General features: G+C 37.9%; 1 long non-coding RNA gene across 2 annotated transcripts; it reads left to right on the top strand.

Annotated features, from left to right (window-relative positions):
- Nucleotides 1–4,458: 4,458 nt before the first annotated feature.
- On the top strand, nt 4,459–6,240 carry LOC125481394. Of its 2 annotated transcripts, none has more exons than XR_007261316.1 (2): nt 4,459–4,561; nt 5,097–6,240. It is a non-coding gene; the product is annotated as an uncharacterized LOC125481394 (long non-coding RNA). The 2 variants fall into 2 exon arrangements; XR_007261317.1 differs by having other exon boundaries at nt 4,651–6,240.
- The last annotated feature ends 7,331 nt before the right edge of the window (nt 6,241–13,571 follow it).

Here is a 13,571-nt window from a genome sequence, read left to right as displayed (position 1 = left end):
GCAGTAAAACTCTAAAAGGTCTCTCCAAATTACACCACTTACTATGGAATTGTGTGAAGTTGTATTTTACAATAGACACAAACTTAGCTCACCACCAAAAATCGAGTCTGTATATTTCAGTTGAAGTACACTTTTAACATGCAATATGTCCCGCTTGTGTATCACTGTCAGGCACTCTTTCTGGCTCTGAAACCTAACTAATAAAAGTGTACAGTCTCATTGCTTTAATTGTTGGACATTTTAAAAAATGTAAAATTAAATAAAAGCTTTTTTTTACATTGACATTCAGGCTTTTCCACTTGTCTCTCAATTTAATCTTTCTCTACCTGATTTTGCACTGAATCCATCCACTCCTAACTTACTCTTCCTTTTTAGTCCTTGCGCAGTTAATATCACAATCCTGCAAACTTATTGGTTAAGGAGATGGAGTTAGTTGCCCTCTTTCCTGAGGTTTTAAAGGCTCAGCCCTTGTCACTGTGACCTTATCAGTTAGTACCCTCAGCAACTTGCTACTTGAGAACTTTATAAAGCTAAACATGCAGAGGCAAGGCTATTGAATACACACACATTATTTTCACTGGTACAGAAAATTATGTTCAAATTTTTCTGCTGCATCATTTTGAATTTATATTCCTTCAGGTACAGACTCTGTCGTCTAGTTTTACTCATTTCACAGTAATGGTTGCGGTCTAAAATATTGAGTGTCTTTAGAATCCAAAGAAAAATATTTATATTTTCTTAACCTTTGTTTTTCCCGTAATAACTTACCCAATTCTTCTAATTGTTGCTCATAATCCAAACCATCTAGCCTCTTAATTATTCTGGTTGCCAGCTTTTGTACCCATTCAATAGCAGCAAAATTATTTTTGTACTGTGGTGTAAACTAGTAAAGCAAGTGCAGTTGCACCAATGATTAATAAAGAAGCAGAATTAGCTCACAAATTGACCTCTTAATTCATCCCAGCATCTGATTTGCTTTTCTCACTCTCACCGAACATTGCTGTAATGGCTTCAATTAATTGTCTTTCATTTTCAACGCACATTATTTTACTACCATTTACTTAATAGTTTATCCCTGGAATTTATGTCATGTGAAACACCTTGCATTTCTGTACCTCACCTGTCATCTGTCTGCTTTGTGTCCAAACATATTTAAAATGACTTCAGTTTTATCCTCTTTATTTCAGAAATCTACCATCTGAAGTTGAACAAGGATTAGGAATTTAGTATTAGAAATAAAAGCCAAGGGGTTTAGGACTAAAGAGCCAACAACACCACTTGCCAAAGGGTACCAATCCGTGCTGCATGTTTCTGGGATGCTAATTAATTAACTTTGAATCAAATCTTGACATTGTGCCCTTGACTCCTAGATCTACATCATTTATTAGGATGTTAAATAAGAGACAACCAAAACTATTCCCTGGACTTCACCACTAATATTCTCACAGGCCAATAACAATCTCTGAGATCTACTATCATTTGGATTCTGATATAAACACAAAAAGGACTGGAAAAACTCAGCTGATCTAACTGCACAATTTTGCTGAACTTTCTGTTTTAATTTCGTGTCTCCAGCATCCATTGCACTTAGGATCTAAATGATGAAAGCAATCAATCAAGCAATTGTGCAACAATTATGAAATATTTTCACTGAATCCTCATTTATTTTCAGTACCAGCCTTCCAGAAGAATGTAATAATGGCCTTACTGACATCAAAATACTAGAAAGCTCACTTCTCAACAACAAAAAAAGCAAATTTAATCAACAAAATTTCCTCTCTATTATTGTATATTGTTTATGTTTTAGCTCCATTCATATGTCATCTTAGTATTTTTAACAAGAGTTTCTGAAAACTTAACCAGAATAGATTTCCAACTCTCAGCTCTATGTTTTTCTAGGTCAGTTTTGCTGTATTATTTTAAAAATAGGAGACTTGTCAGCCTTTCTGTATTTCCCAGCCATCTTTTCAGTATTCAGTTATTGCCAGGTGATTTTTTTGCAATCTTTGGGTTCCCAGTTGATTGTTATGCCCTACTCCATTTCTTGTTTTAATTTTTCTCTTAATAAATTGAACACTTGCATTATTGTCGTTCATTTCACTTGAAACATTCAATTCAAATGTTTCTTTGTCATTTTCATCTGCTTTACGCACTCCACGCACGAATTTTGGTATAGAATCTACTTGAATAAACAATGAAGAGATCATTTTGGGTTGGGGTTACTGTGAGTGAGGAGTTATAGTATGATGAAACTGAACTGAATTCTGTCAAGATTTACGTTTGTGTGACCAAACTATTCATACAAAACTCTCAATAGTAGACCTACACAATTGTAATTTATTTACCTCGCACAGAAATGGAACAGTGACTACATTCTCATAGAATTGTTCACGTTAATGTTAAAATGAGATACTGGCAACATGCCATAAAATATTCCATTCACTACCAAGTTGCAAATCAACATGTGCTGTTACTGCTAAGACATTTTTGCATTATTTACATTATTAAGATACATTCAACAATATTTATTCTAGAACTGTTAAAAAAGTACTAAAAATGTGAAGGATCTTTTACCCCAAATAATACCCATTGTTTACTTAACCTCCTACAATGTTGTTTATAGTTTAAATTAATTCTTTACACAATGTTTTTCTCCACTCAGACATGCAAATTGTGCTGTTTAATAATTTTCTACCACACTATTTTAATAAAGTTGAGAATTTTTGCTTAACTTTCTATCATTTCACATTTCAAATTAATATCTCATTTTACAGTTTTCTTCTTGATTGAGCAGATCAAGTGGAAATGCATCCTAACTCAATAATAGTGAGCTTCTAAAAATCTTACATATCCTTAAGTAATGACATACAAAAAAGTCCATTTTAGTGATTACTTCTGTACGTATTACTGTTCAAAATCAATAATAATATCACAATTGATAAAACGGGTGTTTTATTCTTTCTCAAATGACGGATAGGTTCTTTCCTAAATATTTCTGTTTCTAGTGTTGAATACGAGTTAGTGGAACAAATACGAAAACTCATCCTGCAGACTTTTAGATGTGAAAGATGCTAAAGCTACTGTTTCCATTGACAACCATCGAATTCAAACACTTTTTGTGCGATACCACTCCAAAAAAGGTACAAGTATTTTCACTGAAATTGCAATATTTACAAGAAAAAATATTTATTGTTCGCATTAGTCGCCTTCCCCATCTACTAGAGTTCTCGTGTATGTGGGTTGGAATTTAACTACTAAACAGCGTTAGGAGGAAACACATATGGGGTAAAGTATATTGCATTTTAACAAAAACTGAAATTGTAAAAATGTATAAAAAAGGAGTATTTACTTAAATATGGGGAACTATAGAAAAAAAAGACCCTAGACACTCCGCCACATTCAGATAGGTAAACTGATTCCAGTATTTTAAAACAGAACTCCATTCACAAACCGACCTGTACGTCTACATCTACTCGAGATTAAAAATCCATACATTCACACTCAATGTACCTGTAAGCTCCAAATGACTCATGGTGCAGGAGATACGGAACAAATCAGAATGTCCTTCCCGCAGGTCAAGGGGGTCCTGAGACGAATTGCCGGAGGACAGCGGGGTTGCTGCTTTCTCCTGGCAGATCATAGGGGTGATAAATTCAAATGACTGCTGATCGCACTTCAATCGAAACATCTACATCGGCCAGAAAAATAAAGGCTTTGTTCCCAGCGCTCTGAATCTGGACAAAGAGAAAGCTGATTAATAGTAAAACTGACGGAAACTCTTCCCACATTAAAGTTCACACAACGCGCTGCTTCAAAATAAATCTTCCCATACGAACAGCAGCGTCTTAGCCGCCCGTAAATGTGACTAAACTCATTTTCTCCAGCATCTTTTCGGAATTCGGGTTCATTTTCCAACCTCGATCCAAACAGTAGAGGCGTTTACTACGGCACTGACATTAATTTATGCATGAAGGAGCGCAAAATGCTTTCGAGTAAAAATCAATCGCTCCGATATAAAAGAATCGCAACTGCCCAAAGCGGTTACTACGGCACTGACATTTTTTTGTAGGCAAGAGCGCAAAATGTTTTGAGTAAAAATCAATCGCGTCCGATAAAAAAAAATCGCAATTGCCGAAAGACATTGAACACGAGCCTTCTGATCAGTTCCTGTACTCGCTGCTCGCTCAAAATGATATTCCACCACATTTTTGTAATTCATTCATAAACACATTATTTACATGAACTAATTGCCACCTCATTTCCCCCAATCCCTCGCAGGCTTGTTAATGCGCACCGAACCAATATATTCTCCCGCCGTGTGCCTAACGATTGTAAAACATTAACGTACGCACCTTTTCGTTAATCGGAGCGTTTCCTGTTATGCGAGCCGGTTCACCGGCTTCCAAACATCGTGCCGTGCCCGCGAACAAGCTTGGTCACCCCGAGTAACTCCACTAACAGCAGCCGGTCACTAAGTGAATCGATTCGGCCTGATTCAACCCTCTCGATCGTGACAGAGTTGAGGCACAGCGGGGCGCGTACAAAAGAAAACGAAAATAGGGTGTGTATTTTTGTGTGTAAGTGTGTGGGGGTTGGGGGAGATCTTTTGTTCGTCCCTGATTCTTGGAATTAATTTAACTCTTTGAACAGAAAGGGCTGCTTCATTTCTAACTGACACCCCTCCTCACCCACCCAACCCCTGGTGATGCTTGGCACAGAATGAACTTGCAGCGCACAACACAGGCCGTTTTCCTTTCGGGGCTTCTCTCAATGGACAGTTACCCGGTCAGGGCAGGAAGGTGAAGATTTTACGAGCCGCATCTACCAGCCATAGCGAACGCGGCCTCACTTCGTGTAAAAGAAAACAACGAAATCAAAAGACAGTAAATTTAAAGTGAAGGGAGGTCACGTGGCGATGAGGAGCAGACCTGAGTCTTCCCTCAGAAAACAGCTCGAATGGAAGCTCAGGTCCCCTCTTTTAGAGCATCACTGAACGTGTTAAAATCTCAAGGCACGCCTACGGGGCTCCAATTCTTCCCATTGAACTTCTTTTTCTCTCTCTCTCCACCTCCTCCCACCCCTCCAAATAAATACAGGCTGTGCATGTGGATGTCTCCACGGAATGGGTGACCAACAAATGAACTGTATTTGATGGGAAGCATCATTGATAAATACAAAGGGTGCAACGTGTGGACGTGTGTGTGTTTTCCAGCGTAGGATGCTACCAGGCGAAGTTCGCTTCATTTCTGCAGCGTGTTAATATAGTCAAGAGAGGAATCTCAACTGTTTCTGGATGGACGAAGCCAGCAGCTCCCGGCCTCCTAAAGAAGGCGGCGGCAGCCACTCGCGCTGCTTTCCAGGAACTTTCCAAGAACTCAAGTCACCTGCTCTTGTTGCCATTTCACCGCCGGCCAATCAGCGGCGGGGTTGCCCCGCCTTTCGTTGTGACGTCAGAGTGAGGCGGGTTTCATTGGCGGCGATGTCCTGTCCCCTCCCCCGGAAGAAGCAGCCTTCCTCCTAGCCGCCCGTTGCTGCGGTGAAGGGAAAAGGGGATGAGCCTGTGCTGCCGACCTAGGTAAACAAAAGGCCATCACTGCTTGAAGTCTCTGACACTGCTCGGTTGAACGGCTTAATTACTTAGCGGGAACTTTCCTTTTTGTCGCTGAATCCTTCCTGATCTACCTTCGGTTTGTAAACCGAGATTTGCAAAGCTGTTGACTGCACATCGCGGACCCCGCGGATTTCGTCTCAATTTTTGTTTTGAGCTGTCAGGTAATTTAACTTTCCTACCGCCCCGTCTTCGTTTGCTGCAAAGTGCCAAATTGCATCACCTGTTTGGGGATCTCTGCGCAAAGGTGGTCACTAATTTACATTTTAAAAAGACTTCCGATGCTGAGCGAGAATATTAAAGAACGCGAATATTGCAGGGAATTGGGGACAGAATCGGTGAATGAGATGAACGTAATTGCTCCTGGAAAGAGTGCAGTTTCGATGGGCTGAGCCACCTATGAGTCAGCATTGTACAAATTGTGCTTGCAAAATGAATTGTTGGGCGGCACTATCGAGCATTTATTTGTGGCATCACTTGTTGATTGAAAACACTCAATTCTGTATACTATTAATGGTTTATATTTCTGCAATATACAAGTTACACATTATATAATAAATACTGGTATATGTGAAATTCCATTTGTGTAACATCCTGCTGGATCACAAAATATTAAATTCTAATGTTTTATATCCATATGGCTGAGAAAATAAACCTATAATGCTATTCTAGACAAGAAAAAAACACTTAAATCATTGGAATAAATAGGGACAAGAAGTCGAGTTCGTATGTGGTTTATTCCGTATGCTGAATAGTTTTGGTTCTCATGGAAAATACAATATTTGGCTGTGCAGGGACATATCGTGGAGAGCATAGCTGTTGTTCTGACAACTCAATTTTACACGGCAACTACTGCTAAGAAGATGATGTTTAGTACAATGCGTGGGGGTCTGTTTATCGCAGTAGTTGAGGGTTTTTTTATTTCGATATTGACGTCCCACCAGAAAATGAATAATTAACCTGGTTAAAAACTGCCGATTTGACACTCGATGACGGTGGCTCGATAGCGGGGGACAAAAGTGTAAACGGTAAGTCCGAAAGTAACGCGCCAACAAAACTGTCGCCAAGTTGCAGCGGGGAAAGACCACCGTCTTAAGGTCTTTCCGCCATAGGACAACGAGGGTCCGTCTCGTTACCTCAAATGTATGTAAATGGGTATGTCCTACATGAGTAGGAAATGCTTTTGGTTGCAACTGCAAGGAATGTCAAATTCTAAAGCTTGGTTTTCTTTTAATGCAAAAAAATTGTTTTAGTATATTATGTACATAGACAAAGAAGCTTTATTCATAGAAAATTTATGTTTTTATAATAAAAATGTCAAAAAAAGCCACCCTGCTCACCAGAAAAGCAAATATCATCGAGTGTGTGTTTATAACCGTAGAAAATAAAATGTCGACAAGCAAAGACGCAAGAGGCGCAATCCGATCGCAATTGAAGTTGAAAAAGAGGGACTCTCAAAGTCCCGATCAATCAAAACTGGTAAGAATACTGGGTGAGCCACTGCATAAATGAGGCAGTGGTGAAGAGGTTGAGTTCAACCCCACTAACTGTGACAAAGAGACTAGAAAGCTGCTTAATGAGTTTTGACAATTGCCGTTTTCCAGACATCAGCTAATTGACGTTAACGTAAAGGTGCGCCACTTCTTAAACGCTGGCGTATTCAGTTTTTGAACATCGTTATACAACAGCTTTATTTTCATAGGCGGATTCGATCAACTTAGTACATGAAAGGTGAAAGGACTGTCAATTTTCACCATTCCATTGATATGCTACAGCGTCCTCCAGTGGAGTTACAATGTTTGGTTGAAGTTTACATAGTTGTATTGACTTCATCAGGATTTCCCAAAGTACTTCACGGCCTATAAATTGCTTCAATTATGTGGACTAAATATTCACGCTCTCAAACAGCTGGTAAGATAGATAGTATTGTAATCAATTCACTTGTGTTAGCCTGGCGATTTCCCATCATATTCAAGCCATAGATGGTTTTGAATACCACAGCTGAGCAAAAAATAGGCTCTGTTTTAATATCTCGTCCAAAATTCCCCCAAATATAGGAAATTTTTAGGATATGCAGTTTGGCAGGAAGAGGAGGAGCTGAATATTGTCTAAATATGAAAGACTACAGGAAGCCGCAGCACGGACGGATTTGAGGGCCTAGGAACATAAGTAATCAATTACGATCGTGGGGCCTGCCTCATCATTCAATATGATCACATGATCAATTGAACACATCACACCCCAATACACTCCATCCACCTAACCCTATACACCACTGGTATTCCCAAATCTTTCATCAATCTCTTAAAGTCCTAGAAAGGTCACCGGATCTGAAACGTTAACTTTTTTTTTCCAGATGCTGCGGGACCTGCTGAGCTTTTCCAGCAACTTCTGTTTTTGTTCCTAATTTACAGCATCCACAGTTCTTTCGGTTTTTAAGGTGGTTGGAACATTGGCCTTTTATTTCAGAAGGGAATGTAGTATTAAGACTTGCTACAAATTATACCAGACTCTAGTCGGAATACAGAGGGTAGTTTTGGTCCCTTTATCTAAAGGGGGAAAAGAAAACTGGCAATGGAGGCAATCCAGAAAGGTTCATTCATCTGATCCCAGAGGACAGAGGGGCTTTCTTATGATGAGAATTTGAATACTTTGGGTCTATATTCATTGGAGTTTAGAAGATTGAGAGATCTTATTGAAATATGTGATTCTCAAGGGAGAAGATGAGAGGTTGCTCTCTAGGATTAGCAGGCATTGTCAGGACTACCCATTTAAGAAAGAGGAGGAAGAATTTCTGCTCTCACCAGGGCTGTCGAGGCTGGTTTGTTAAGTATATTCAAGGCTGAGAAGGATTTTTAATCTGCGAGTGTTCTGGGGAAAATGCATGAAGGTGGAGTTGAGGATTACCAGAGCAGCCATCTCGTTGAGTGGCAGGTCAGAGTTGTTGGACTGAATAGTCTTCTTCCATTCATAGTCGATAGCACTGGAACATCAAGGTAGGTCATATAAATATTTCTCAATTATGTGAAAAGCAAAGTCCTGCTAATGCTGAAAATTTTAAATAAAATTAGGAAAATTTTGGAAATTCTCAGCAGGTACATGATATTAAGAGAAATAGCGGACTTCAAACATTAACTCTGCTTCTTTCTTCACAGATCCTGCCAGATCTATGGAGTCTCTCCAGCACTTTGTTTTTATTTCAGATATCTGTGGAGAAACTTAATATTTCAGGTTGTTAACCCTGCATCAGAATGGCAAAGTTGTCACAATTAAACTCAACTGGCATTTGATTGGGTAGGACTAATAGCAATAATACTCAATGAGTTATAACTCATCCAAACAGGAGAAACATTTCTATAGTCCCATTAGAGATGTTAAGAGTGAAATAAAACAGTTTTCACACCTAGCTGCCAACATTTCATTTGGAATCTTTGTGTATCAATCATAAAAGTGAGTTCCCTTAAAACATATTAGCCATTTGTGAAAAGGGAGTGTGGCTATGGTATCCACGCTGTAGAGACATCCTAGAGCTGAGATGACTGACTTCCAACAACCACAACCATCTTCCTATATGCCAGGTACAACTTCCCCCTGGTACCCATCAATTCCAGCTTTGCAACCCCAATCCTTCAGCCCTGATAATAAAGTTATGTGCAGAGACTTGAGAAGCTGGAACTGTTCTTCTCACAAGAGTTTGAAAGAATTGGAGAGGTATTTGAATGGAATAAATAAGGTGCAGCTGTGCTGATGACAAAGGGATCAGTAACCGGGAGGACAGATTTACGGTGACTGGCAGAAGAACTGAAAGATAAAGACACTTCTTTTTAAGAAGTTGTATTCGGGATCCATTACCTGAAAAAAGATAGGGAAGATAAATGTTTTTGGTAAATTTAAAAAATGTATTCTTGAAAGGAAACAAAATGGGGGTGGGGTACTAGGAGTAGAATGAAGTGGATGGCTCAACAAAAGATAAGCCACTGGCTGAATGGTCTCCTTCCTTGTTGTATCACTCCGATTCTGGAGGGGACATTATGAATTGATCAGTGATGCCAGTGCTTGGTGCTAGTTCCTGATCAGTGGCAAGTTTGATAAACATAGTTAAGAGCAACGTTTTTTGACAATCACTAATTGAAGTACAATGTATGTGTTTAAGTGAGAGTATTAGGTACAGTATGCTATAATTTGACACGCAAGTTTTGATTTTAATCTCAACTTGAAGTCAAGCTTCAAACCTCAGATTTAATGTGTAAAACAGAAGAACTACCAAAAATTTTAAACATTTTCTTCACTGTCACAAACTAAATATTTTGGTGTGATATCCCAAATGTAAATTACAATAAATTAAGATTGCGCTTCATAAGTATGACAAAGGGAAAAAAAAGTCAGCACTTGGTTTTTGAAATACTGCTGAGTTTTTATTTGTTGGCACAGGTTTATTACAATCTTCAATCTCTTGCCTCATGTGTATCACACAAGTCAGGTAAAATAAGACACTTCCTCCAGTGACTGAATCTCTTCAACTGTTGTATAATGGTTGCATTAAAATGTGAAGGGCAGGAATAACATGTCTCATTCTTGATATTGACCATTGTAAAATCTAGCACTTACCCCTTCCATCTAAGACTTTACACAGGAAAGCACCAAAAATGGCATGTATATACAGTGCATTATTTGCAGATAAATGTCAAAAGCATTAAGTGGTCATAATTGACAGATTCCATTGGCTTCACTTCTGCACAAGATTTTCATATCTGCTCTTCAGAAGTACAAAACAGCTTTAAGATTCAATACTCAATTTTACATTAACTGAAACTTCACTTGTCACAAGTACATACCTGAAAATGTGCTAGAGTGAGAGTAAACAACTATTAATAGTTGTCACTTTCAAACATCACTAGAGAATAGGGCAATGCTTTAGTGGAAACTTACTTTTCTGACGTTGCTCCAGTTTGCTTTAAACCCTCAGCACTAAGCCAGGGATTCAAGTCACTTCACCTGTGCAAAGCAATAGTTCTAGACTTTCAAATCTTCAAACATCTTAAAAAATGTGATTGGGGAAAAAGTTGCAAAAAATAATTTGTACAATGATGTTAGTCTTCCACAGTTCTACACTAGTGAACATTTATATACACTACTTTTTAACTGACTGAACTAGATAAAGGGATATCTGTCTGGATGTGACTTTTTTTAAATTAAACTAATCTCTCAGTTGAGAAAAGGGTTTCATCTCCAGCAATGTTCCTTTCTCCACAGAGGTTGAGGTACAATCTTTTGTCAGCTCATAGACTGTACAAGATTTGAGAACAATATTCTATAGCAATTGAGATACCTGTATTGATTAAAAATAAAACAAACTAAGTAGGCTGAAATTATTTTGGTGATCAACAGCACTCATTTCAAAAGAAACCGTGCTATATTTCTGTTTCCGTTAGAAAAAAACCAAGGAAGTTTAAAAAGAAGGGAAAGTGTAATGTATTGGGCAATTCTTGTTCCACATTTCACTAATCCAAAGCTTGAATTTAAAAAAACAGGCTACGCAGTTTAAGTGCTTAAACAGTATACAGTGTCATTTTTAAATTGCAAGAACAAAAACACAATCAAAATTCAAAACACCAAATTCTCAGCTCTGTTAAGACCTTGAATTGCCTGCAAAGAACATCCTTTAACTCCAGTGTGGGATGGAATAGAATAGGGAGAATAGCAGAGATCTGGAAAAATTAAGCCAAGACACACGGAAGTGTATTGCTAAATTGAATAAAATTCAAAGCTCCACAGAGAGCAAGACCCAATATGCATGGCTTGAACTTGTCTTACTTAAGGTAAAATGCTTTAGAGATCTCAATGAGCAGTTTTTTTTTTTTACAAGCTAGCAAAAGCACTGTGATGAAACGTGTGTTATGAATGTTATTCCACAAAAGTAGGACAGGTCAGTGATCAACAGTTCCGTAGCTTCCTTTCTTAAAAAAACGTAAACAGCAGTAGTGCAGGTGATAAAGCCAGCAAAAGATTTACAAAAGCTATATATAAAAAGTTGCAGAGAACTAAAATCAATACCCATTTGGCACCCAAACAATATCCCTAGGTTGAAATCCATTCACCTCACAATTAGCAATTCTACAGGATAATACCTTGGGGAGAACTGGATGTAACACCGGTACCTTAATTTCACAATCCTATCAAAAATATACAATATCTAACAAAAAAAAACTTACTAGTTATGGCTTTGATCTTCAGCACTATATTTTACATCACAATATAAAGTATCGTTATCAACACTGCGCAGGTCTCCATGCAAAATTTATTTATACATGTACAATGTATAGAAGCAAACTAGATCAAACATTCTTTCACTGAACATTTTTCAAGTCCATGCCTTTGGGACTCAATGTATGATAAGTCAATTACTGTGGAGCTCCTCTCAGTCATCTAATACTCGATACTGAACTCTGATTCGCATAAGTTGAGGCCTTTTCTTCAGATAATGTTGCAACAACAGGAGTTCCGTTATTTGCCAAATAGCCTTGTTTGAAGGTTTCAAAATACGAGGCTTGTACAGGTTTATGACACTGAAGAACTTTAATGGCATCATCTATTTTGAACCATTCCCTTTTTCTCCCTAAAATGAGAAAGATTAAACACAGATGACTGAGGACTGAGTACTTAGTCTCTTCCCCCATCCTCCCAAACCAGGGGGGAGGATAGGCACAGATACTGTGGTCTATGTTCAAATTAATAAACTTATTTCTTAAACATAATTTTGAAGGATTAAAATGGTTCAGCCAATCTGTAATACACAATATCTATAATGTCTAAGAGCTGGAAACTTCAAGCTGACATTCCTTTGAGCTCTATTAGGCGTATCAGTTGTTAAGTGTACAAAATATAACTAAAAATGATTAACTGGAATGCAAATAAATAAAAACAAACTGAAAAACTTATTAATGCAAAGCACAAATCAACCTTCATTCAAGTGATGTTGCCAAGACTCTGAATTTTAGCAATAAGGGGGACTGTAGCAGCTAAGAACAACAAAAAAAAACTAAAGGTACAAGAATAGAAGTTTGTAAAAAGTTGAATGTTTTTTCGTGCTTTTATGTTGCCCACTTATGTCTATTTGGTAGAGGAGAATGGGAAAAACAAAGACACAAACATTGAAGCAGCATGGTAACAAGACTGGCTCCAAAAGAACGGCTAAGAGATTTTCCTTCGTGTTCTGAGTCAGAGATACCTCCTGTAATAAATATTATTGTTAAGAGGCACAGAGACCCAATTATTCTGGCCATTCTTGATCTGAACCATTCAGTCCACTTGGACAGATCCATAAAGCCATTGTGGTCATGAGGCATACAGTAAAAATGCAAAAAACTTAACAGCTGCACATCCAAAACCTAGTTTATGCTCAGTTTGTAATTAGTCCAAATGATACAAAAGCAATCCCAGTCAACATAAATAGAGCAATCTAAATACCACTGAGCCTTCGGGTAATACGGTAGAATTAATACAATACAAAATTAACGACTCAATTTTAGTTCATGGCCTAAACAGAAAAAAGGATCATTCAGATAATTAATAAAGCTTAATCTTACCAATATTAACTGAATCCTCCCAGTCTTCTAACACCTCTGTTATTACCAGAACGTATACGTATGTTCTATGCTTTCTGTCTTGATTCTGAAAAACAATACCATCTTATTATAATTTTAAAAATAACAGGCACTGGCTTCAAGATATATAGAAAATAAGCTCAGAAAATAGAAACTTTTCACTTTTAAAATCTAAAAAAAAACTATTATAGAAAGTAGAGATAACAAGGTGTAGAGCTGGATGAACACAGCAGCATCAGAGGAGCAGGAAAGCTGACGTTTTGGGTCGAGACCCTTCATGTGTTTTACAAAAAACGTGTTCCCAAAAGTGCAGGAAATTTCCAGTCTTTGTTCAAAGACATTGCTTGTCATGTGACCTG

The sequence above is a fragment of the Rhincodon typus genome, unplaced genomic scaffold, assembly GCF_021869965.1.
Source record: "Rhincodon typus isolate 14 unplaced genomic scaffold, sRhiTyp1.1 hic_rhity00001970, whole genome shotgun sequence".
Lineage (NCBI taxonomy): Eukaryota > Metazoa > Chordata > Chondrichthyes > Orectolobiformes > Rhincodontidae > Rhincodon > Rhincodon typus.
Note: the sequence above shows the minus strand (reverse complement) of the source record. Positions and strands in the feature narration are given on the sequence as shown.